Source organism: Myotis daubentonii, chromosome 3, assembly GCF_963259705.1.
Source record: "Myotis daubentonii chromosome 3, mMyoDau2.1, whole genome shotgun sequence".
In the NCBI taxonomy this organism is placed as follows: Eukaryota; Metazoa; Chordata; class Mammalia; order Chiroptera; family Vespertilionidae; genus Myotis; species Myotis daubentonii.
In genome coordinates, this window is record NC_081842.1 from 111,652,846 (window position 1) to 111,678,997 (window position 26,152).

Consider the following 26,152-nt stretch of genomic DNA (forward strand, 5'->3'; position numbering starts at 1 on the left):
CCTGCCCAGGCCTGACACCTCTGTCAGAGGCGTCAGGCCTGGGCAAGGGGCCGATCCTGCGATTGGAGGGTGATGGGGGTCAACGCCTGAGGGCTCCCAGTATGTGAGAGGGGGAAGGCTGGGCTGAGGGACACTCCCCCCCCCACACACACACACCCAGTGCACGAATTTCGTGCACGGGGCCCCTAGTGTTAAATAATGACTGGGGCATAATTTTAAAATTATTGAATAGTTTTTATAAATTTGAGGAAACAGTTTAATTTGCTAATTAAAATATAATCCTTGATAAAAAATAAATAAAAAATAAATAAAATAAAATAACTGTGGTACATCTACACAATGGAATGTAAAAAAGAAGGAACTTTTACCATTTGCAACAGCATGGATGGAACTGGAGAGCATTACGCTAAGAGAAATAAGCCAGTCGGAGAAAGATAAATATCACATGATCACACTCATATGTTGGATATAATGATCAACACGATTTGGTTAACATAAATAGATATAGAGACAATTGGCAGGGGAAGTGGGTGGGTTAGAGAGCAACCAAAGAACTTGCATGTATGCATATTAGTATAACCAATGGACTCAGACAGTGGGGCTGTGGGGGCTTGCCTGGGGTTGGAATGGCCAAGGGTGGGGGGTCAATTGGGTAAAAAGGAGACATATGTAAAACTTTAGACAATAACAACAACAACAACAAACAAACAAACAAAAAAACAGTTGCTGCTGCTGTTGTATTGTAATATAAGGTGCCGGTATAGACTGGCACTCAAAGTTCCCCTCCTTATCCCCCATCTCACCATGAAATGTCACCACTACTAAGATCCCCCTATACATTTTTCTGTTGTTGTTGTTAATCCTCACCTGAGAATGAAGGGACAGGAGGGATATATATATATATATATATGAAGAGAGAGAGAGAGAGAGAGAGAGAGAGAGAGAGAGAGAGAGAGAAAGAGAAACATCAATATAAAAGAGACACATCCATTGGTTGCCTCCTGCATTCACCCCAAATAGGGCCAAGATCGAATCTGCAACCCAGGTTTGTGCCTTCGGCCAGGGCTGATTTCCCTATACTTTTGAGGATGTAGAAATTTTCACACTGAAATGATGCAGCCCCAAATGTCTGTTATGCAATCATGAATCTTTAACCCATAGCATTTCTTTAAACTTCATTCATTCATCCCTAAAGAGAACTCAAATCCAAGTTTCAAATCTTTTGACTGTGGGTGGGCTTGCTCACATGCCATTCCTTGCTTGCTCTGTGGTTTTCATTATAGCCATATGCTGTCTTTTCAGTTAACAATGTCTTTGGTCCACACATATTTGCTTTAATCCAACCACATCAGAAGAGCCAGGGAAACTTTTCTCCTCCCATTGAAAGTATCTATCTAGTAATCACTTTTTTCCCTCCCATTGAAAGTATCTATGTGCCAGGCAGCTCTGGGTACTGGGATGTTGTGATGAATGATGATCATGTCCTCTGTAATGGTTCTGCACACCAAGGTACAAAGCCAGCCAGGACCCCATATGAGACATACCTGTGTAGAGAGGAGTTTCATTCATGCTATGTATTTGGACAGAATGTATTTTATACTTCCATCCCTAATACAAAATGGCCCATGAAATGTGATAAAAATATGTTTCCTCCCCTTATCCTCTAGCAGTATACTTCACTTTTCAGAGGCAAAACAGTAATATTTAACATCTCAGACAGATGATAGCTATTCATGAAATTATTCATAAAATGTTTGTGATAGTTAATATCCTTTTGGGATTAATTTGATAGAACACGTATAATTATTTATCCTGAGAAGTAGCACAAGTTGAAAATTATAAAAATGGTCAAAAATACACAGATGAAAAATAAAGAATGTCTGATTATTAGGGAATTTAGAAGTGCTGAGAATATACTCAGTGTGGCAGACTAAATAATGATCCCCAAAGATTTGCCCACTTCCTAATCCCCACATAAAAAGAGATTTTGCAGATGGGATTAAGTGAAGCATGTAATATGAGGAGATAAACCTGGATTATTGGTTGAGTCTTTAAATGCAATTACCTGTATCATAAGAGGGAAGCAAAGGAAAATTTTAATCACACAGAGGACAATGTGATATGATGATAAAGCAGAGAGAGATTTGAAGAGGCTCGGCTTAAATATTGGAATGATGTGGCCACAAACGGAGGAATGTTGATAGCCACCTGGAGCTGGAAAAGGCAAAGAATGTGATTTTCTTCTAGAGCCTCCACACAGAGTGTGGCCCTGTTGACGCCTTAATTTTGGCACAGTGGTACTGATTTTGGACTTCTGGCCTCTAGAACTGTGAGTGAATCCATTTCTATTGTTTTAAGTCATTCCAAATGAGGTACTTTGTTATAATAAACACAGGAAACTAATGTACCTAGTCATTTTAGATTGACAGGGGAAACAACTACTGACTACTCTGTCATTCACTTCTTGGCATGATGCTATCTAGTATAAGTTCTGGTTCACCCTGTCACAAACAGAGCAGGGCAGATAGGGAGGTTGTGGCCCCGCCCCCTGTCACACACAGAGCCACAGGGCGATCAGGGGGTTTGGGAGCTGCCCCCTGTCATGCTGATCCCGGTGCCGGGAGGACTCTCAGATCCACTGATCCCAGTGCTGGGAGGCATATTACCCTTTTACTATATAGGATAGAAGCCTGGTGCACGGGTAGGGGCCGGCTGGTTTGCCCTGAAGGGTGTCTTGGATCAGGGTGGGGGTCCCCACTGGGGTGCCTGGCCAGCCTGGATGAGGGGATGATGGCTGTTTGCAGCTGGTTACACACCCTTCAGGGTGGGGGTCCCCCCTGGAGTGCCTGGCCAGTCTGGGTGAGGGGCTGAGGGCTGTTTTCAGGCTGGCGGGTGACTGAAGCTCCCAACCGCTCCTTTTTTTCTTTTCTTTTTTTATTCTGGGCCAGCTTTAGCTCTGAGGCTTGGCTCCAGCTCTTAGGCCTCCGCTGCTGAAAGCAGGTATCTGGTTTGTTTGGGTTCTATAATCGAAACACTGTTTCAACTCCAGCTCTGAGATCCTGGCTGGCTAAAAGCAGGTTTCTGGGGTTTTGTTTAGCTTCTATATTTGTAACAATGTTTCAAACTGCAAGCTCAGAGGCCGGCAGTGGCAGGCGGGGAACTTTGGAGTCCTCCGTCACTGAAGCAAGCAAGCCTCATGTTCCCTTCAAGCTGCCTGGCTGCTGGCCACCATCTTGGCTGGCAGTTAATTTGCATATTGCCCTGATTAGCCAATGGGAAGGGTAGCGGATGTATGGCTAATTACCATGTTTCTCTTTTATTTGATAGGATATATATATATATATATATATATATATATATATATATATATGTGTTGGTTGTTGTAGCTGGACATTTGTAAACAAGGACCTGAAGTCCTGCCAAGAAGAAGTGAATGTTCTATCAGGAACACAGCGTGACTTGTAAGTGAGTCAAGCTGGGTCAAGATTGAATACAATCTTGAGTTCCAGGAACATTTACCTCCCTGAGAAAGGCTAAGATTAAATAGTCATGGGTCTAGAGCAGAAAGGGAGGGCACAGCTTCAAGCTGTCTTCAATACGCTATTGTAATAATATAAAACAAAACAAGATTTAGTTGATTAACTGCTGACACACTAACCTTGTACCAAACCCCACTAAAACCGACGGTGAGAGTGCAGAGTTTGCTACATGCCTGAGCAAGCTGTAGCACTCTGTCCGGCACCAATCATCCTGTGTGCTTGTCTTACCTCTGTGTCTTTGGTTCATTAAACATCCCTCAACATTTGTCATTTTTTTCCCCTCTTGGTTAATCCTAACCTGAGGATAATTTTCCATTGATTTTTTTTGAGAGAAGGGAAGGGAGGGACACAGAAACATGAATGTGTCACATCCATTGATTACCGAGGTATGTGCCCTTGACAGGAATCGAACCTGGGACCCTTCAGTCTGCAGGCCCACCCTCTATATACAGAGTCAAACCAATTAGGGTTGTTATTTTTTTTACTAGAGGCCCAGTGCATGAATTTGTGCATGGGTGGGGTCCGGCCAGCCCGTCCTGATCGGCCCCACCCCCTGATTGGGGTGGGGAGGGGCAATGCATGCCAGGGTCAGCTGGGGGGAGGGGCCATGGGAGGTTGGCCAACTTGCCCCACCCCTGATCAAGGTGCAGGGTGCCAGCCATGGGGAGGGGCTGTGGGCAGTTGGCCAGCTAGCCCCACCCCTGATCAGGGTAGAGGGGGCTGATTGGGGGCAAGGCCAGCTGAGGGGAAGATGCTCTGGCAGTTGGCCAGCAGGCCCCACCCCTGATCAGGGACAGGGGGCTGATCAGGGGTGGGGCTGGCTGGGGGGAGGGGCCTCAGGCAGTTTGGGGAGGCCGATTGGTGCCCTGATCAGTCAGGTTGGCTGCTGCAGTGCACATCATAGCGACTGGTCCTTCCAGTCATTCTGGTCATTCCATAGTTCTGGTTGCTTGGCTTTTATATATAGAGATATATAGATAGATTCTTTACATTTTTCTTCATTGTTGGAAGTATTACACATGTCCCACATTTTTCCCCATTGACCCCCTACATTTTGCTCCTGCCCCTTCCCCAAGTCTTCACCACATTATTATCTGTGTCCATGGAATGAATATATATATATATATATATATATATATATATATATATATATATATATATATATATGCTTTGGTTAGTCTCTTTCTGCCCCCCATCTTCCCTCTGACATTCCTCAGTCTGATGCATGCTTTCATGTCTCTGGATCAATTTTGTTCATTAGATTCCACATATACGTGAGATCATGTGATACCTGTCTTTCTCTGACTGGCTTATTTAGCTTAACATAATACTCTCCAGGTCCCTCCATGCTGTCTCAAAGAGTAAGAGCTATGTCATTTTTTACTGCTGCATAGTATCCCATGTTGTAAATGTACCACAGCTTTTTTACCCACTCATCTATGAAGGGGCACTGATTTTAGCTATTGTAAATTGCATTGCTATGAACAAAGGCATGCATACATTCTTTCTCAGTGTTGTTTCAGGTTTCTTAGGATATATTCCAAGAAATGGAATCAATGGGTCAAATGGCAGTTCCATTTTTAATTTTTTGAGGAAACTCAACACTGTTTTCCATAGTAGCTACACCATTCTGCATTCCTACCAGCAGTGTAGGGTTCCCTTTTCTCCACATTCTTGCCAGCACTTGTTGTTTGTTGATTTGTTGATGGTAGCCATTATAGTAGATGTGAGGTGATACCTCATTGTGGTTTTAATTTGTATCTCTATGATGATTAGTGACTTTGAGCATTTTTTCATATGTCTCTTGGCCATTTGTATGTCCTGAAAAGTGTTTATTCAGGTCTTTGGCCATTTTTTAAATTGGATTGTTTGTCTTCTTTTTGTCAAGTTATTTGAGTGCTTTATATATTTTGGAAATTAAACCCTTATGAGATGTATAATTGGCAAATATGTTCTCCCATATCGTGATATCTCTTTTTCATTTTGTTGATGATTTTTTTTCTGCTGTGCAAAAGCTTTTTATTTTTATGTAGTCACATTTGTTTATTTTTTCCTTTTTTTCCCTTGCCCTAAGAGATGTATTGTCAAAAAATACTGCTAGTTCAGAGTCTGAGATTTTGCTGCCTTTGGTTTCTTCTAGGAATTTTATAGTTTCATGATTTATTTTTAAATCTTTAATCCAGCCTGAGTTTATTCTTGTGTATGGTGTAAATTGGTGGTCTAGTTTCATTTTTTTTTTTTGCTTGTACCTGTCTAATTTTCCCAATACTATTTACTGTAGAGACTGTCTTGACTCAATTGTATGTTCTTGCCTTCTTTGTTAAATATTAATTGACCGTAATGGTGTGGATCTATTTCTGAGTTCTCTGTTATGTTCCATTATTCTATATGACTGTGCTTGTGCCAGTACCAGGCTGTTTTTGATTGCAATAGGTTCTTATTATTTGATATCTGATATTGTGATCCCTCCAAATTTGTTCTTCTTTCTCTAAAGATTGCTGCAGGTATTTGGGTATTTCTTGGTTCCATATAATCTTTGGACTATTTGTTCTAGATCAGTAAAATATGCACTTTGTATTTTAATAGAAAATGTGTTTAGTCTATAGGTTTGCTTTACATAGTATAGGCATTTCAATCATGTTAATTCTTCAAATCCATGAACACAGTATATTCTTTTATTTGTTTGTAGATTCCTCTATTTTTCTTTTCAGTGCCCTGTAGTTTTCTGAGTATAGTCTTTCACTTCCTTAAGTTTATTCCAAGTTATCTTTTTGCTGTTGTTATTGTTGTCGTTGTTGTTGCAATGGTAAATGGGATTGTTTTTTAGTTTCTCTTTATGATAATTCATTACTGCTATTTTATAGCAAGAGATAAGCATTAAGTGCCACAGTGATTTTCTTTTATTTAGCTAGTTATTAATAATAAAAAGGAGCAAAGGGAAGGTCAGACATCATAGACATGTCATCTGGGCACCTTCACTAGGAAGATTGACGTTCATACTCCTCAGGAACCATCAGACCATTCCCTTCAGACTAGTGGGGGAAGGGACTGGACAAAGGGGAAGATGGACACATGCATAGTGAAATCAGGGTGATGCAGGGAAGGTGCCTATCAGTCAAACCTGGGAAGAGAAATCATTGCCTCGAGAAGGCAGAGCCACTGCAAGTCTGTGAAAATTGGGAATACAAAATCCCTCAGACAAAGGAATTCTCTCTTTCTTGGCTCTCTTGCCTCTTGCCTCTTGGTGCTCTTGTGGCTCTCTTGCATTTTCCCATGTTCTCTCCACAGCCATGTGGCTCTGTGGACCCCACACACAATGGACTGTAGTAGGGAACACAAACTAAGCTATCCTGATGCTGGACTGGATCTGTGCTCCAACATGGAGTGGAAACTCTTAAAATTGGCTTGGCTTTGGTCCTAGCTCTGCTGAAGCCACAGTTAACACTTCTTCTATGGTTGGATGAAGGAAAATGGGACCTTGGAAATTCAGAGGTGTAATTCTAAAGAAATAAAGTTCTCAAAAATATCTCATCTTGTGAGGGGGCCTCTGGAAATTATTATTCCAGTGGCATCCCAAGCACCTCACCTCCCCTGGCAAGAGGTGGGGACCAGGAGTTTTCTCCACCAATAACAAAATGAATGCATAACCAAATATTTTACATTGCCAAGAAAAGTATTTAGAAACAGAATCCCTACTCTTTGCTAAATTGCAAATTGACAAATTTGTGACTCGCATAAAATGCTGAATAGCTGGAATATATATATACAAATACACACATATATATCCACAATTGAAAAAATTAAGGCAACTGATCTGGGAAGAAGGGGATGAGAAGAAAATAGTTTACTTTTTATTCTAGCAATAGAGGCCTGGTACACAAAATTCATGCATGGGGGGTTGTCCCTCAGCCTGGCCTGCACTCTTTCCAATCTAGGACCCCTTAGGGGATGTCTGACTGCCAGTTTAGGCCTGATCCTGTGGGATCGGGCCTAAGCTGGCAGTTGGACATCCCTAACAATCCAGGACCACTGGCTCCTAACCGCTTGCCTGCCTGCCTACCTGATTGCCCCTAACCACTTCTGTCTGCCAGCCTGATCACCCCCTAATCACTCCCCTGCTGGTCCGATTGCCCCCAACTGCCCACCCCTGCCGGCCTTATCACCCCCAACTTCCCTCCCCTGCCAACCTGGTCACCCCTAACTGGCCTCCCTTGCTGGCCTGGTTGCCCCCAAATTCCCTCCCCTGCCAGCCATCTTGTGGTGGCCATATTTTGGAGACCACATTGTGACAATGTGAGGGTGTCACACGAAGGCGCAAGGACCACCTAAGCTTTTATTAGTATAGACTAGAGGCCCAATGCACAAAACTTTGTGCACTCAGAGGGATCCCTCAGCATGGTGTGTGCCCTCTCACAGTCTGGGACCCCTTGGGGGATGTCTACCTTCTGGCTTTGGCCTGCTCCCCAGGAGATAGGGCCTACGCTGGCAGTGAGGCATCCATCTGGCAACCTGGGAGCCCTCGGGGGATGTCCACTTGCAAGCGGGGACCAGGCCTAAGCTGTAGTCAGACATCCTTAGCTCTGCTGAGGAGGTGGGAGAAGCTCCCACCACCACCACTGTACTGTCAGCCATCAGCCTGGCTTGTGGCTGAGCAGAGCTCCCCCTGTGGGAGCGCACTGACCACCAGGGGGCAGCTCCTGCATTGAGTGTCTGCCCCTGGTGGTCAGTGTGTGTCATAGTGACCAGTCATTCCCAGTCTTTCTGCTGTTAGGTCAATTTGCATATTACCCTTTTATTATATAGGATAGAGGCCTGGTGCACAGGTGGGGCCAGCTGGTTTGCCCTGAAGGGTGTCCCAGATCAGGATGGGGGTCCCACTGGGGTGCCTGGCCAGCCTAGGTGAGGGGCTGATGGCTGTTTGCAGGCTGGTCAAGCCCCCTAGTAGGGATCCTCACCCATGGGGGTGTGGCCAGCTTGGGTGAGGGGTTTAGAGGTGTTTGCAGGTTGGCCACAGCCCCTTCAGGGTTTGGGGGTACTGCTGGGTTGCCTGGCCAGCCTAGGTGAGAGGCTGAAGGCCGTTTGCAGCCTGGCCACAGCCCCTTCAGGGTGGCGGGGGTCCCGCTGGGGTGCCTGGCCAGCCTGGGTGAGGGGCTGAGGGCCGTTTTCAGGCTGGCGGGTGACTGAAGCTCCCAACCGCTCCTTTTTTCCTTTTTTTTTTTTTTATTCTTGGATTTATGGCTGTCACTGGAGCTGAGAGCCGGCTTTAGCTGTGAGACCTCGCTGCTGAAAGCAGGTTTCTGGCTTTGTTTACTTTCTGTATTTGAAAGTTTGTTGCGACTCCAGCTCTGAGGTCCCGGCTGACTCAAAACAGGTTTCTGAGCTTTTGTTTAGCTTCTATATTTGTAACAATGTTTCTTAGCAGCTCAGATACCAGCAGCAGCAGGTGGGGAACATTAGAGTCCTCCGTCACTGAAGCAAGCGAGCCTCCTGTTCGTGTCAGTAGCCTGGCTGCTGGCCGCCATCTTGGCTGGCAGTTAATTTGCATATCGCCCTGATTAGCCAATGGGAAGGGTGGTGGACGTACGGCTAATTACCATGTTTCTCTTTTATTAGATAGGATATGGTGTAAGTGTGTGATCTAGTTTCATTTTTTGTATGTATCTGACCAATTTTCCCAGCATGATTTATTGAAGAGACTATCTTGACTCCATTGTATGATCTTGCCTCCTTGTAAAATATTAATTGAGCATAATGGCTTGGGTCGATTTCTGGGTTGTCTGTTCTGTCCCATTGGTCTATATATCTGTTTTTATGTCAGTACCAGGTAGTTTTGAGAACAGTGGCTTTGTAATATAGCTTGATATCTAGTATTGTAATCCCTCCAACTTTGTACTTCTTTCCAAGGATTGCTTTGGCTAATTGGGGTCTTTTTTTATCCCAGATGAATTTTTTTAGGGTCTAGGTCTTTGAAACATGCCATTGGTATTTTAATGGGCATTGCATTGAATCTAAAAATTGCTTTTGGTAGTATGGACATTTTAATGATGTTGATTCTACCATTCCATAAACACAGTATGTTCTTCCATTTGTTTATGTCTTCCTCTATCTCTTTTTCCAATATCCTGTAGTTTTCTGAGTACAGGTCTTTTACCTCCATAGGTAAGCTTATTCCTAGGTATCTTAATTTTTTTGGTGCAATTGTAATTGGGATTTATTTTTTCTTTTTAGTTTCTCTTTCTGGGAGCTCAATATTGGTGTATTAAAAAGCCATAGATTTCTGGGTGTTAATTTTCTATCCTGCTACATTGCCAAATTCATTTTTTTTCACTGTTTAAAGTGTTACATATGTCTCCGTTTTTCCTGATTGATCCCCCACTGTCACTCCCACCCCGGAGGGCAAGCCCCCACTGCTCCACTCTCTGTGTCCATTGGTTATGCTAATATGCATGCATACAAGTCCTTTGGTTGATCCCTAACCCCCACTCCCCTGCAATTTATCTCTGGCACTTTTTGTTGATCATTTTATCCCACATATGAGTGAGATCATGTGGTATTTATCTTTCGCCCACTGGCTTATTGCGCTTATCATAATGCTCTCCAGTTCCATCCATGCAGTTGCAAATGGTAAGGATTCCTTCTTTTTTACAGGAGCATAGTATTCCATTGTGTAGATGTACCACAGTTTTGTAACCCATTCATCTGCTGATGGGCACTTAGGCTGTTTCTAAATCTTAGCTATTGTGAATTGTGCTGCAATGAATACAGGGGTGCGTATATCTTTCTGATTGGTGTTTCTTGTTTCTTGGGCTATATTCCAAGAAGTGGGATTACTAGGTCAACTGGGAATCCCATTTTTAATTTCTTGAGGAAACACCATACCATTTTCTGCAGTGGCTGCACCAGTCTGCATTCCCACCAGCAGTGCACAAGGGTTCCTTTTTCTCCACATCCTCGCTAGCACTTTTGTCATTTGTTGATTCATCAAAGATAGCCATTCTGACAGGTGTGAGATGGTATCTCATTGTTGTTTTCATTTGCATCTCTCAGATGATTAGTGACTGAGCATGTTTTCATAGGTCTCTCAACTATCTGTATGTCCTCTTTTGAAAAGTGTCTATTTAGGTCTTTGCCTGTTTTTTGATTGGATTGTTTATCTTCCTTTTGTTAAGTTGTGTGAGATCTCTGTAAATTTTGGACATTAAACCTTTATCTGAAATAGGATTGGTAAATATGTTCTTTCATGCAGTGGGCTTTCTTGTTGTTTTGTTGATGGTTTCTTTTGCTGTGAAAAAGCTTTTTATTTTGATGTAGTCCCATTTGTTTATTTTCTCTTTAGTATCCATTGCCCAAGGAGCTGAATTGGTAAAGATATTGCTAGCACATATGTCTAATATTTTTCTGCCTATGGAGTCTTCTAAGATTTTTATGATTTCCCATCTTACATTTAAGTCCTTTAGCCATTTTGAGTTTGTTTTTTTATATGGTGTAAGTTGGTGATCTAGTTTCATTTTTTTTTTTTTGCATGTGTCTGACGAAATTTCTCAGCACCATTTGTTGAAGATACTGTCTTGACTCCATTGTATGCTTTTGCATCCTTGTCAAATATTAATTTAGCATAATGGCTCGGGTTGATTTCTGGGTTGTCTGTTTAGTTTCATTGGTCTATATGTCTGTTCTTGTGCCAGTACTAGGTAGTTTTGAGAACGGTGGCTTGGTAAATATAGCTTGATATCTGGTATTGTGATCCCTCCAATTTTGTTCTTCTTTCTCAGAATTGCTGTGGCTATTCAAGGTCTTTTTTAAAATTCCAGATGAGTTTTTGTAGAGTTTGTTCTAGGTCTTTGAAACATGCTGTTGGTATTTTAATGAGGATTGCATTGAATCTGTACATTGCTTTCGGTACTATGGACATTTTAATGAGGTTGATTCTACCAATCCATAAACATGGTATGTTCTTCCATTTGTTTATGTCTTCCTCTATCTCTTTTTTATATGTCCTATAGTTTTCCAAGTACCTCTTTAGTTAAGTTTATTTTTAGGTTTCTTCACTTTTTGTTCCAATAATAAATGGAATTTTTTTTATAGTTTCTCTTTCTGTGAGTTCATTACTGGTGTATTAAAAAGCCATAGATTTTTAGGTGTTAATTTTGTATCCTGCTACATTGCTGAATTCATTTATTAAGTCTAGTAGTTTTTTGATGGAGTCTTTGGGGTTTTCTCTGTACCGTATTATGTCATCTGCAAATAAGGACAGTTTTACTTATTCTTTTCCAATTTGGATGCCATTTATTTCTTGTTCTTGTCTGATCGCTATAGCTAGCACTTCCAGTACTATATTGATCAGGAGTGGTAAAAGTGGGCATCCTTGTCTCGTTCCTGTTCTTAGGGGAAATGGCTTTTGTTTTTTCCATTGAGTATGATGTTGGCTGTAGGTTTGTCATATAAGGCTTTTTATTATGATGAGTTTTGATCCCTCTATTTCCTCTTTACTGAGAGTTATTAAGAAAGAGTTTTGAATATTTTCAAATGCTTTCTGCATTGATTAATATGATTATATAATTTTTGTCTCTCAATTTGTTGATGTGATATATAACATTTATTGGTTTGTGGATATTGGACCATCCTTGCATCCCCAGGAAAATACTATTTGGTCATGGTGTATAATCTTTCAAATGTAATTCTAGATCTGATTTGCTAGAATTTTGTTGAGGATTTTGGCATCTATGTTCATTAAGAATATTGGTCTGTATTTTTCTTTATTTGTGGTTTTGGAATTAGGTTTTGGAATTAGGGTAATGCTGGCTTAATAGAAAGAGTTTGGAAGTGTGCCTTCCTCTTAAATTTTTTGGAATAGTCTAAGGAGGATAGGTTTTAGTTCTTCTTTGAATGTTTGGTAGAACTCCCCTGTAAAGCCATCCTTTTAGGGCTTTTGTTGGCTGGAAGATTTTTGATTACTGCTTCAATTTCTTCAGTAGTTATCGGTATATTGAGGTTTTTTTAGTCTTCCTGATTGAGTATTGGAAGCTTGTATTTCTTTAAGAATATATCCATTTCTTTTAGCTTGTCCAGTTTGTTGGAGTAGAGTTGCTCATAGCATTTTTTCATACTCCTTTGTATTTCTGTCGGTTTGATTGTTACTTCACCTCTTTGGTTTCTGTTTATTTGGGTCCTCTCTCTTTGCCTCTTGGTGACCTTAGCTGGAGGTTCATCAATCTTGTTTATCCTTTGTTGAACTTTTGTGTTGTTGTTTTTGTTGTTTTGTTTTGTTTGTTTTGGTCTCTCAGTCCTTTATTTCCCTTCTGATCTTTATTATTTCCTTCATTCTGCTTACGCTTGGCTTTCCTTGTTGCTCTATTTCTAAGTCTTGGATTCACAGTGTTAGATAATTTATTACCATTTTTTTCTTATTTTTTAGTTAGGCCTGTAGAGCTATGAACTAGCCTCTCAATACTGCTTTCACTGTGTCCTAAAGATTTTGTATTGTTCTGTTTTCATTGTAGTTTGTTACCAGGGTTTTTATTTCTTCTTTGACCTCTTTGGTAACGCAATCATTGTTTAATAGCATGCTATTTAGCATCCAAGTGCTTTACTTTTTTCCCCTTGTTTTTATTTTAGTTGATTTCTAATTTTGTGCCATTGTGATCTTCAAAGATGCGTGATATGATTTATATCTTCTTGAATTTTCAGAGACTTTGCCTGTGTTCTAATATGTGGTCTATATTTGAAAATGTCCTGTGTACTTGAGAATAATGTATACTGTAGCTTTGGGGTGAAATATTCTATAGATGTCAGTTAAGTTCATCTGATCTAGTGAGACATTTACGATTGCTGTTTCTTTGCTGATTTTTTGTTTAGAGGATTTTTCCAGTGGTTTCAATGGGGTATTAAAGTCCCCTACTATGACTGTCAATCTCTATATCGCTGTCAATCTCTCCCTTGATAGCTTCCAGAAGTTTTTTATGTATTTTGGTGCTCCTGTATTTGGTGCATACATATTTACCAGAGTTATACCCTCTTGTTGAATTATTACTTTTAGTATTATGTAGTAGCCCTCCTTATCTCTTGTTATGGCCTGCATTTTGAGGTCTATTTTGTCACATACAAGTATTGCTATCCCAGCTTTATTTTCACTTCCATTTGCCTAAAGAAATTTTTTCCATCCTATCAGCCTGTATGAGTCCATTGTTCTGAGGTGGGGCTTTTTTGTACACAGCAAAAAAACAAAACAAAACAAATAAATAAATATATATATACTAGAGGCCTGGTGCACAAAAATTTGTACACTGGACGGGGGGGGGGGGTCCCTCAGCCCAGCTTGCCCCCTATCACATACTGGGAGCATTAGGGGATGTCCTACTCCCTGCTCCCTGCTCCCCTTGGGGAGTGGGCCTAAGCCACAGTCTGGCCTCCCTTTGTGGGAATCGACCGGGCTGATCAGGGGAAGGCCGCAGCCCCATCACCGCACTGTTTCAGCCACTGCCAATCACGGCAGCCACCAGGTGTTTTCATCAACACAGACTCCAGTCCCTTTACCATGAAAAAATGATAACTTTCTTTAGGCATTTTCAAGAAGTGTCTTTCATAGGATATGACCTTCCTTCCTTCCTTCCTTCCTTCCTTCCTTCCTTCCTTCCTTCCTTCCTTCCTTCCTTCCTTCCTTCCTTCTTCTCCTCACCTGAGGATATGTTTCCATTGAGTTTTAGAGAATGTGGAAGAGAAAGGGAAAGACAGAGAGAAACATCAAAGTGAGAGGAACACTTTGATTGGTTGCCTCCTGCATGAGCCCTGACCAGGGCCCGGGCCAGGGAGGAACCTGCAACCTAGGTACATGCCCTTGGTCAGAATTGAACCCAGAATCTGTGTTGGGCAGGTCGAGGCATTACCCACTGAGCCAAACCAGCTAGGGCAGGATATGACATTTCTTAACCCTCCAGCAGCAGACCTGCCGGGGCCCAGCCCCAGCGGGTCCAGGGGTCCCCAAAGGCGTGGACGGAGTCGGCGAAGAAGGAAGGACACGGAGACAGCGTTCAGTTGATCAGCAGCCTAGCCAGGATCTCCAGCCAAGTTCTGGTCTCGATCTCCAGAGAGGTTCTTCTTAGGATCTCCAGCCAGGTTCGGTAGCCACATTCCCTTGCTAGGTTCTCCAGCCAGGTTCTGTCTGAGATCTCTAGCCAGGTTCGGTAGCCAGGTTCTAGTCAGGTTCTCTTGCCAATTTCTGTAGTCAGGTTCAGTCCAGGATCTTTTGCCATGTTCTCTTGCCAGGCTCCGCCTCCAGGCTCCGAGGCCAGTCCCTGTCCAGGATCCTCCAGCATGCTCTCTCCAGCGAAGTTCTTCTGTCTATAGAGAACGTTCTGTGTAGGTTCTGTGCCTAGGCTCTGTCTCTCTTGGTCCTGTCTTCCAAGCCCTGTGTCCTTAGTTCTGTGTCTTGCTGTCTAGTTACATCTGTATTTATACCAGTTGATTCAATCCTATCAATCTCTATTCCAAAGGTTAGGGCGTTTCTTATCTCTATTCCAGGGAGTAAAGATTATGTAGCTTAAGCATGATTGTTCGTAGTTAAAGTGATTAATTACCCGCCTGGCACTTAGTTGAGGGGTTTTATTCCCTCCCTAACTTCAGGGGAAAATCCCTACCTGGGGATTCAACCTTTCTCGGGGAGGTGACCTTGGTTAAAACACAGCGCCAAGAAGGTGAGCAAACATATTAAGAACCGTATGCCATATATGCCAGGTCTCTTGAAACAGCAAGGATGGACCGGCTCCCGGCACAGACCTTCCTTTTTTTCTCCAGGAGTGTAGTAAAAAAACCCTAGATCACCTATTTGGACTCTCATTACCCAAGTTACTAAGAATATTACCAGTGGCATACAGGGAGCTTAGCCAATCAGCAGTCAGAAAAGGTGTTTCCTCTGTAGTTCACACCAATTGCCGGTATGGCCCCTGCCTGGGCCTAATGCCTCTGGCGAGTCATTAGCCCTGGGCTGGGGTACCCCCAGCTCCCTGCCGCTGCCACCATCAACAATCGCTGGCTGGCTCCTCCTTGGCCCAAGCTTAAAGCCTCAGGCCGAGGTGTTAGGCCTGGGCCGCCATCAATGATCCCTGGCTCAATGATCGCTGGATGGCTCCTCCCTGGCCCAAACCTAAAGCCTCAGGCCGAGGTTTTAGGCCTGGGCTGGGGCACCTCCAGCTCCCCATAGCCGCTGCCACCGCCTTCAAGGATCACTGGCAGGCTCTGCCCCGGTTCCCCGCCGCTGCAGCCATCAATGATCCCAGGCTGGCTCTTCCCTGGCCCAAGCCTAAAGCCTCTGGCTGAGGTGATAGGCCTGGGCCAGGCCTCCCCCCCCATGCTCCCCGCCATCAATGATCGCTGGCTGGCTCTTCCTTGACCCAGGCCTAATGCCTCAGGCCGAGGCTTTAGGCCTGGGCCGGGACACCCCCAGCTCCCTGCAGCCGCCGCCATCAACAATCACTGGCTTATGATCCCTGGCTGGCTCCTCCCCAGCTCAAGCCTAAAACCTCTGGCCAAAGCTTTAGGCCTGGACCAGGGCACCCCCAGCTCCCTGCCACCGATCACTGGCTGGCCCCGCCCTGGTTCCCCACCACAACTGCCATTAAGGATCCCTGGCTGGCTCGCCCGGCCCAAGCCTAAAGGTGCTGGCGGAGGCTTTAGGCCAGGGACAGGGCACCCCCAACTCCCCACCACCGATTGCTGGCTGGCTCCTCTCTGGTCCAAGCCTAAAGCCTCTGGCCGAGGCGTTAGGCCTGGGCCGGGGCACCCCCAGCTCCCCGCAGCCGCCCAGGCCCCAGCCTAAAGCCTCAGTCCGAGGCTTGGGGCTGACGTATGCAAATTAGCCACCATCTTGGCTGTCAATTAATTTGCATATCTCGCTGATTAGACAATGGGAAGAGTAGCGGTTGCACAGCTAATTACCATGTTTCTCTTTTATTAGATAGGATATATATATATATATATATATATATATATATATATATATATGTTTTTATATGTATATATATATATGTATATATACACACACAAATATATTCTTATTCTTTCTTTTTCTTTTTTATCTTTTCTCTCTTACCATTTGTTCTTTCCTTGATATCACTTTCGCTCTCTTTTCTCTCCCCTAATTCACTTTTCTCTGGTGGTCACTTATATTGGGTTATCATATCATGAGTACATTTGTGTTTTGTTCCCTTTGTGTCATGTCTTGTCAAGTTGTATTTTGTGCTCTTTGGTCAATGTGGTAGAGAGTGAGCCACATAACAAGGCAAATTACAAATAATTTGTTACTTAACTTGGGATAAACAAATGTGAATTTTGTTGGTTTTTATGTTAAGATGATAGTCTAAACCAGAACCTCCTCAGAATTTTTACTCTATGCGGTGTCATGTTCATTATGCTAAATGGTAAACACTGTGCAAAATGAACCGGAGAATGTTTGCATCAAGAGTTCTCCTCTTCAGAACAACAGTTGTTTTAAAATAAGATCATGAAAATGATGTCTTCAGAGTTTAAGAGCCAGATGATACTATTAAAAGTTAACAACACAAAAAGTTTAGCAAAAGTAGGGTGATATTACTAAAAGATACGCCACAATTTTTATTGGAATATGAAAAAGAAGTAGAAACTTTTCACATGAATAATATTTGGGGAATCTTAAATATATATATGTATTACATTTGTGAAGATGTGTCGTAGGCGCCAATTACAGCTTTTAACATCCTTTTTAAAAGCCTTTTTTTTTTTTACTGACAAGTTGTGTCAAAGCCTCATACAACTTCAATCACTTTCCTGACATTGTGCCTGTTTATGAACCTTGTGAATTAAAAGTAAATATCATTATAGGATTGCAAAGAAATAGTAATAATATGTGGATAAATGTATATTTTGAGTCTCCATTCCTACAATTTCTTTATCAATATTTGTTTTTTACTTTGAACATAGGCATTAAACTTGTTATATTTTTCAAACAGAGATATCAATTATGTTTTTTCCCTTCTATCAATAAAAACTTTAAAGCCTTTTCTGTTTTTTAAAAGTTTAAGTCTATTATTATTTTTTTATATTACTATTTTATTAAATAGAAATTATACTCATGAAAGCATAATTTGCTGCTCATTTTATCTTGATCTCTGGGCTGCCCTTTATGGACATGTACACCTTTGTTTCTCAGATTATTTTCTGAAGACTGAGTAAAAAGGATTTTCGTGATTTCACAGCTCTTTTGAAAAGAGTTCTCAAAACTAAGTTCTTCCATTCTATTTTTGTACAAGTCATGAACAGGTCAATTGTATGACCAAAGGTGATTCAAAAGTAACCGGAATTATTCATAATTCATGTTCTCTTGGGGCTGAGAGTCTTCAAAAATTATTAGCTAGAAATTTCTCTGTGTTGTGATAATGTTAATAGAGATTATTATGAAGGATTTTTTTAGTTTAGTAGGATTTATAGTACATACAAATAATGTAAATATAAAGGTTAAAATATGAAAATGAAAGATACCTTATCTACTAGAATTAATGAAATACATTCAGTGCCTTTTTCATCCAAATTGCATACATCTTTTTTAAAAGGAACAACCCCTAATACACTTTTTTGGTCCTTTCTCTGTAATTATGCTAACAAGTATCATGCTGAGAAAGGATTAGTTCTGATGGACAATCAAAGACAATGCTTCCTTCCTGGTAAAAAGACAAAGAAATAGATAGGCATCTAAGCTGCAGTTATTAGGCATAGCAGCAAGAGGTCCATATGACCAGTTAATGAGCACAATCAGAGTTTGCTAAAGTAGAGAAACTGTCTATTCTTGTGGGCTCCTCAGTGCCATCACACATGTAACATTGCCAATTTGGTGGGTTGGAACTATACTATGCACATCTCCCTGATGGTGGACTTTGTTTTCTTCCTTCAGCTTGGCAGCAATGACACCTGACTAGGTAAAAACTCCTGGTGGCAAGAAGTATTTGGCATCTCAGTAGGACATGAGCACCTGCAAAATCTGAAGGAACAGAAAGCACCCCAGAAAAAAAGAATCAGGAAAGATGTGACCATTTAGTTCCATATTTAGAAAAAAAGAGAGAAAGGTCTTAAAGTCAATATTAAAGGTACCATTGCATTCTCAAAATGTGCCTTAATAAAATATCTTGTTAATTTTAATGATCTTGCTCTAATTATCTATTTTTAAACATTTTTATATTTCAGTCAGTGTTTTATTTAATATGACCTTCTGAAAATATTTTCCTTGACATCAAAATTTGAAAACTAAAATCAGGAAAGATTATTTTTTCTTTACTTCTCATTGTTGACATTATGTCAAAATTTAATTTCAATATTTTTGAGATAATTGTTTAAGTAACATAAAAGGTATATGTTAGCTTGCCCCATATACATCGCATATTACTGATATTAGCATGAGAAAACCATAGGTCTCCAAAGGAACTAATCATATAATACTAAGTAAATATGTTTTGTCTAAAGGGTATGTGTTAAGTTACCTTCCAAAAGAGCAAATTAGAATAAAAACATGGTATCTTAGGAATGGGCCTCTAATACAATATTTTTTTAATGTACCTCCCAGAGATTGCTTTAAGGCAAAGGTGACTATAAGGCCAGTGGTAGATGATTACCAGCTGTCTTCCCCAACACCTGTGTAAATACATTCAAAGAAGCAAAGGCTGTAGTTTCAAAAATTAAACTACAAAAGGCATATCTGTAACTGTAGACATAATCTTCCTGTCTACTCCTTCTTACTCCTACAAATTCTGGTGCTATTGAAAAAAATGTCTAAGGACAACCAAGGAGAGAAAGAGCAGAAAGAGCACATGGGAATAATTACTTTCAAGGGTTCCTTGAAAGAAGTCATTATTCCTTCTATCTGTATTCTATACAAGCAACATCTGTACATGAAAACCAAGCCAATGTGCTCAGATCATGTGTTCATAAAAATGGGCAATTCCCATTGATAATTTTCTTATTTTCTTAATTGAAACAAGATTATTAAATATGACATACAAGAAAGATATGCTACATTGCTGGTATTTGTGAACACTAAAAGAGAACTTGTGGCCACTCCCACTTCTAGCAAGATAAGTCAAAAAGACCTTCTGTAGCTCCTTAACCCACCAATCTAAAATGGTCATCTGCAATCAAAGTTAAGGATAAAGAATACAGATTTTGAGAAAAACCGAAAAATTACAAGTATGAGATTGTGGAGGGAGACAGAAAAATGATAGTAGTGGTGGTATATTTCAATTTTTAAAAACTTAGCTAGCCTTTACTGAATTCTGTGTGTCAGAGGAATAGGATACAATTAAACCTCTACAAGGTAAAGATGAAAAATTATGACTTTGAGAGTCTCCTAAGGACAGTAGAGGTAACATGTGGCAGTGCCAAGACCAAATTTATCTCACTCCCAAATCCTTTCTTTCCTCTAAACCTACTATATTACTCTCAGAATTATTGATTCACAGGTAAAATTTTTCTGACATCAGAATAATTGAAAAATAAAGTCCAGGAAAATTAAAAATATAGCTACCTTGCATAATTGGCATGATACTCTACTTCTGATTGGAAAGTGTGAAGATGAACATGCCTTCTTTTGTTTACTAACTGCTCAGAGCCCAGCCTATTCTCTACCAAAACATTACCATAGTGAATGTCATGCTTATTTATTCTATTTCATTGTCTTTATCTGTAGTTTTATTGTGTAGCACTTTTTAAAAATAACTATATACTTTGTATTTTAGACTCAGCTAGAAAATAAGAAATACGCTGCGTAAACTATTTCTTATAATCTGTTACCACATTTTCACATTTACATTTTTATTTTTATCACTTATTTTTGTTTGGTTGGTTATCTATTTAATGGAATTGTAAAATAAAACCTTGTTAAAAGTAATCAGCTTCTTTTTCAGATTTCAGTAATGCCTACATGTAAAGCATCAGCTCCTTGAACCAGCAGAAACAGCCCTTCAGGGTCCTACTGCTCCCTCTGTCTTCTCTGTCTTGTATTTTAAGCACTAGCAATGCAACTACTAATTGTTGAACACCCTTTATTTTACATTTTTAAGATAGTCTTGTAGAGAACCCTAATGCCCCTCCCTGTTTATTAGAGATTGAACGTAAGCTGATGGTTCAGAAAATGGTCTCTTAAAATGGCAGCCCTAGAGAGGCTGAAACCCAAAGTATGAGTCATATCAAAAAATTTCATGAAACTAACTACAAAAGTGACAGACCTACCACATGTTTTTTAATCCCATCTCTCTTCTAAGATCCATATTATTATCTTAAATGACAGTTTTAAAAAAAAGAAAGAAGACGGAGAGAATAAGAAAGAAAACAAATATATTTCTAATTACAAACAACTTGGATGTCATGAAACAAATGGAGAAAGTCATCTACATCTATAGGAAAGATAAAACAGCAGCCTAGAGAATGCCTGATGGGAAGGAATTCAGCTAGGAAGGAAACCAAAACCTATGGAATCCCTGACAGTCTGGGATTTCAGTAGATCTGGAAACTGAATATTTTCTGAGAATAGGAGTAAGGCCTAGAGCTATATGACACCATCATTGAACAACTGAGCCCTCCACCTTTCCCTACTCTCAGAGAATGACATCTGGTATCAAGTATGTTTGTCCCCATCTTCCACCAAAACCAATTATAGAATGGGTCTATTCTATTGAATTAAATGTTTTGTGTAGCCCTAACCGGTTTGGCTCAGTGGATAGAGCATCAGCCTGCGGACTCAAGGGTCCCAGGTTTGATTCCAGTCAAGGGCATGTACCTTGGTTGCGGGCACATCCCCAGTAGGGGGTGTGCAGGAGGCAGCTGATTGGTGTTTCTCTCTCATCAATGTTTCTAACTCTCTATCCCTCTCCCTTCCTCTCTGTAAAAAATCAATAAAATATATTTAAAAAAATAAAATAAAAAATAAATGAATGTTTTGTGTATATATCCAACATATACCACCTACTTAGAGGTTAAATCCTATATCTCCTCTCACTTAAGGGAATATTAACAGTTGATTTGATCATATGGTATTTCTATTTTTAAATTTTTGAGGAATCTCTATACTGTTTTGCACAATGGCTGTACCAATTTACATTCCCCACAATTTCATTTCTGGGTAGATATCTGTAGGAAATAAAATCACTATCTCAAAGAGATATCTGCACCCCCTGTTCACTACAGTATTATTTACAATAGCCAAAATGTGGAAATAACAGAATATTAATCAATAGTTGAATGAATTTTTTAAAATGTGGTAATTGGAATACACAATAGAATATTATTCATCCACAAAAAGATGAAAGTCTGTCATTGCTACCACATGAATGCAACTTGAGGGCATTATGCTAAGTTAAATAAATAAAACAGAGAAAGACAAATACTGTATAATCTCACTTATATGTGGAATCTAAAAAAAATCAAATCATAGATATAGAGAACAGATTAGGGGTTGCTAGAGACGTGGTTAAGAGGTGGAGAAAAGAGGCAAAGGTGGTTAAACATACCAATTTTCAGTTATAGGATAAATAAATTATGAGGACACTAAAGGCCCAGTGCACAAAAATTCATGCACTCGAGGAGTCCCTCAGCCCGGCCTGCAACCTCTCACAATTTGGGACCCCTCAGGTAGGGTCCCTAGGCCTGGCCTGAGATCAGGGCCTATCAGAGCTTTCCTTCCCCCAGTAACAGGCAGCTGGCCCCATCCTCCCCTCTTCCACTGCTTGCCATCTGTGCAGTGCTGCCCCCCTCCCCTGCCACTGGTGGCCTACCTCTGCAGGCAAAAGGCATGGGGTGTGATGGCTTGGCTGGCCTGGGCCTCCTTCTTTCTTTGCTTGGGGGCTGGGCCAGAACAATGAGGGGCAGTCTGCCTACTTGATTGCCCCTAACTGCTGGCCTGCCTACCTGATCACCTCTAAACACCGGTCTGGCTACCTGATCACCCCTTACCACTCTGCCTGCCTGCCTTATCACCCCTAACTGCTTGCTTAGTGGGGAGGGCAGCCTGGGTGGGGCCATGGTGGTTCTGGTCTCTGGTCATTCCAGTCGTTACACTTATGGTGGCTGGCTTTTTATTATATAGGATAATGTACAGCATGGTGACTATAGTTAACAGTACTCTATTGTATATTTGAAAGTTGTTAAGAGAATGATCTTAAAAGTTCTCATCATGGGAAAGATTACATAACTATGTGAAGTGATGGATGTTAACTAAATTTACTGTGGTAAATTTTATAATATATACATATATTAAATAATTATCTTGTATAACTAAATTAAGACAGTGTTATATGTCAATTATATCTCTATAAAATTAGAAAAAATAAAACAATTTATTTCACTCTAAAACACTGAGCATTAAAATTCTAGTCTTTAAATATGCCCCATATGAGATTTCAGTCAGTGTCTTCTTGTATCATTCTTAAATATGAAAGCACAAGCAAGAATAGCCAGACATTTTCAAAAAGCTCCCAACATGCCCAGGAACTTCCAGTATGCTAGAACAACACATAAAAAGTTTCTGCTCTCATGGAAGCTATATTTTAAAAGAATCAAAAGTAACTGCTAAAGTATTTGCAAATCATTTTTATAGGAAGAGGACCTGGAGAAAGGAGGAGTGGTGCAGAAAATAACTAAATAAACTTTATTCTTAATATAGAATTTTATTTTTAAACTGTGTATATATCTTACTTGAAAAAATAAATATGTAGGTAAATAAATTTGTGTATATGTCACACAGGACAATCCTGTGGAGATCCTGTTTGGGTCTGACCTTGTCATACTGCTCTCTTGCTGATACTCTGGGAAGAAACATTGCTCCAGCTCATTGAGTGGTCAAACCGCATGATCAAAATTAAAACAAACAAACAAACAAAAAAGAAAAATACACACACTTGTTTGTCATTTTTTATATTTTGTTTTGAGAATTATGATAGATTACCTCTTACTTCAGTGATAAAGGATCTAGAGACTAATCATGGATGGAATAGCTAAAGTATATTGCTGAATAGTCAACAAAAAGATTACGTAAACACCAAATACTAGAACTGTATTAGCCTCAAAGAGCATATAGCCAAATCTCTTCACTTAACATTAAACAGGTAAATAAATAGACTTATGATGTCTTTAAGTCACAGTGTCATTTGGACAAAAGCCTAGTCAAATGCAGAACCAATTCCAATAGGAAGAAGTTCAGGGAAAAAGTTTTCATAGAGAGGCATCCACAATTGAAAACCCACAGATAGGCCCTGACCGGTTTGGCTCAGTGGGTAGAGTGTTGGCCTGTGGACTCAAGGGTCCCAGGTTCGATTCTGGTCAAGGGCAATGTACCTTGGTTGCGGGCACATCCCCAGTAGGGGGTGGGCAGGAGGCAGATGATCGATGTCTCTCTCTCATCGATGTTTCTAACTCTCTATTCCTCTCCCTTTCTCTTTGTAAAAAATCAATAAAAAATATTTTAAAAAAATTATACAAAAAAGAAAATTCACAGATAGAATAGCCAATGTTCCTCTTCTCACTTGGGCATTCAAGCAAAAATGGAGCGTCAACTTTCCATAATGTAGTAGGCAACATTAATCAAAGAATGAGAAATTGGTCCTCGCCAGTTTTGCTCAGTGGTTAGATCGCCAGCCCTGTGAACGGAAGAATCTCAGGTTCCATTCAGGTCTAGAGCACATACTTCAGTTGCAGACTTGATCCCAGGTCTGGGCACGTGAGGGAGGCAATTAGTCAATGTGTCTCTCTCACACTGGTGTTTCTTTTGGTCTCTTCCTTTCTCTTCCATTATCTCTAAAAAATCAGTGAAAAAAATACAAATATCCTTGGGTAAGGATTAACAATAACAAAAAAAAAAAAGAATGAGAAATTGAGATAGCGTATAATTTTTTTACAATTTAAACTTTCAATGATTCTTAAATAAAGTGTATTTAGCTTGCCTCCATAAATAAAATGTACTAAAAGGAGATAAGTACATAGAAAACATGTGTTGTTGGTCATCAGGGAGGTATGTTGGAGGAAAAAAATGTCAACCTGGACTAGGAAAGGAATCATTAAAAGAATGGTAAGTGAGCCTCTGTTCTGTGTTGAATACCAGACTGAACACTGTAGGGAATGCCAAGTTGAAAAAAAACACACAAATATTTAGGTAACATTCAACTAGGCAGAATTAACAAAATATTAGTTACATCTTCTATGATATTCAATGGCAGACATTATTAGAAATCATAAGAACTATGTTTAATGCACTTAGAAGGCATAAACTATACCAATTTATTGCAAAAAAGAAATATTTTGAGAGCAACAGTGAATCAAAGTGTGAACACAGACTACTAGTATGTTATCATTAAATTGTCTTGAAATTTGCCTGTCATTAAATCTATTTTCTTAGATTGTATCACTCAGTATCATTCCTAATAGATCTGGGTCCTAGGAAAAATTGAACTATTATTATTTTTCTTTCTATAAACATTTCATAGAAATAACATCCTATTTTTTTAAAGTGCAGGGAACAATTTTATACGTAGCTTTTTTAAAAATATATATTTTATTGATTTTTTACAGAGAGGAAGGGAGAGAGATAGAGAGTTAGAAACATTGATGAGAGAGAAACACCGATCAGCTGCCTCCTGCACATCTTCTACTGGGGATGTCCCTGCAACCCAGGTACATGCCCTTGACCGGAATCGAACCTGGGACCTTTCAGTCCGCAGGCCAACGCTCTATCAACTGAGCCAAACAGGTTTCGGCACAGGGAGCAATTTTAAAGTAAAAAAACCATCATGAGTTCTGTGATGGTGGGGGATGATACAAAGTACATGAATTAATTATGTGCATATATGAACTTCAGGAATTCCTTGGTAGCAGCTAACAAACCATACCTGGATAGTAGAAAGTTTGAAGGCATTGGAGTTAAAACAAAGTTCTGAAATTTGGCATTGCCTTTTAGCAGATGCTTTAACTTGGACAATTTATTCATCTTTGAGCTGCAGTTTATACATATGAAAATATCAGTGATAACTTGTGTTTTGTTCATTACTTTTCAATTGTATTTGTCTCAAACCAGGACCCTAGCCAATATATTTTACTAATATGAAGTCTTTTAACATGACCATTTACTTCTCTCAAAACACTCACTCATCTGTAATTAAAATGGTTCTTTTTTCTCTCCTCCTGTTGTCCAGCTAATGTGTCACTTATTCTTAACTTCCTTTCAGTTGCAGCTTTATAAAGTGGCTGAAAATCTAAACATTTACTTTCTAAGTCTCCACTGTAACTGTGTGGTCACCAGGCACACTTTTAGCTAATAAGATTTAAATGAAGCCTACTGAGAACCTTAGGAAAGCTTTTACTTTCAAGATAAAAAGGGATGCATTCAATGTGAGAGGCTCTTATCCCTTTCTTCCTTTTTTAAACATGGTCATAATACCTGGAGTTGTACATTCCATGGAGAAAACAGCAAGAGAATCACTGAGATGCTACCACCAGTCAGTGAAGCAATTGGGCCAAAGATAGTAACTGCCTACCTCTGATTGGGTCATGTGTGAGGAAAACAGATTCCTGTTTGCTAAAATCCATGGTTAGTTTTCTGTTATGCAAAGTCA